Source organism: Echinops telfairi, unplaced genomic scaffold, assembly GCF_000313985.2.
Source record: "Echinops telfairi isolate 266 unplaced genomic scaffold, ASM31398v2 ScPeMD7_5;HRSCAF=22, whole genome shotgun sequence".
In the NCBI taxonomy this organism is placed as follows: Eukaryota; Metazoa; Chordata; class Mammalia; order Afrosoricida; family Tenrecidae; genus Echinops; species Echinops telfairi.
The window spans coordinates 15,269,221-15,270,400 of record NW_022103901.1 but is presented as its reverse complement, the minus strand read 5'-3'; positions in this window follow the sequence as shown (position 1 = coordinate 15,270,400).

Here is a 1,180-nt window from a genome sequence, read left to right as displayed (position 1 = left end):
GAGAGAGAGAGGGAGATTTAATGCTAACCAAGGCTTATACATTCTCTGGGGACATGGAAGCCCCCTAATTACAGGTGAAGACATACATCATAGGAAAGGGTTGTGCTATATGTAATGGGAGGGGATGATCTAGGGGTATCCAAGTAATAAGAAGGAGAGGTATTGGGGGTACACATGTGACAAGATGGGCGGGTCCTAGATTAAGGGAGGCAGCTTAAATTTGGGTATCACTGAGCCTGTTTGACCTGTTCTCTGGCTCACTATAAAAACCATTATCAGTAGGGTGTAAACCCCACCTACAGGGACCAGACTGGTGGCCACAAGCCTTTAGGGAGAAGTAGCCCATTGTCCTTAACATCAAGGAGGTGGGGCCCTTCTTGTGGTGGGACCAGACAGTAGTCTGGCAACTGACTGCCTTCAGGGAGGATGTCTCTCAGCATCTGACCTCCCACCATATGCGGGCAAATAGCCTCTAATGTTTGGCATGTCTTTGGGGGGACAAAGCTGGGGAAAAGTCCCTTTATAATCTCACAAAGGAGGACACACAGGGCCCCGTGGTGTCCAGTCCCTTTCTAGGGATCTGGTTTCCCAGCCCCCTGGCCTTTGTAAAAATGGGGCAGCATGGATCAGAGGTCCTCCTCCAACCTCACCAGGGAGAAAGGAACCCCACTGACTCCAGCTCCAGGCTGACCCCAAGGAGGAGGAGGCCAGACCTCCCTCCAGCCATCCATCGTTTGACCAGTTCGAGAATTCCTTACAAGCCCCCACAAAACTCTCTGCCCATCCCCGGGATTATGAACTTGATTAGGGAGGTTGCCGGGTACAACTGGGGATCGGGAACAACTCAGGATGCAGTCCTTCAACGGGACCGCTTCCCACGCTCTCCTGCTGGGTGCTGCTCATGTCACAGTTCTGAGTTTCACGCATCAGGAAGCCCCACCACAGCTGTCTCACACTGGTCCTGCTGGCTCACCCCGTTGCCCTTGGTAGGTCGCATCCCTATCTCTGGCTGTCCGCTGTAAGCCTTCTAGAAGGTTCTCAGAGCAGAGGCCTCAGATGCAACGGACATGTTCTACTTCTACTCCAGTCTCTTCTTTTTAAAACGTTTGCTTTTATTATTGCTATATTCAACGATCATTTTATTGGGGGCTCTTCCAGCTCATAACATCCACTGTATCAG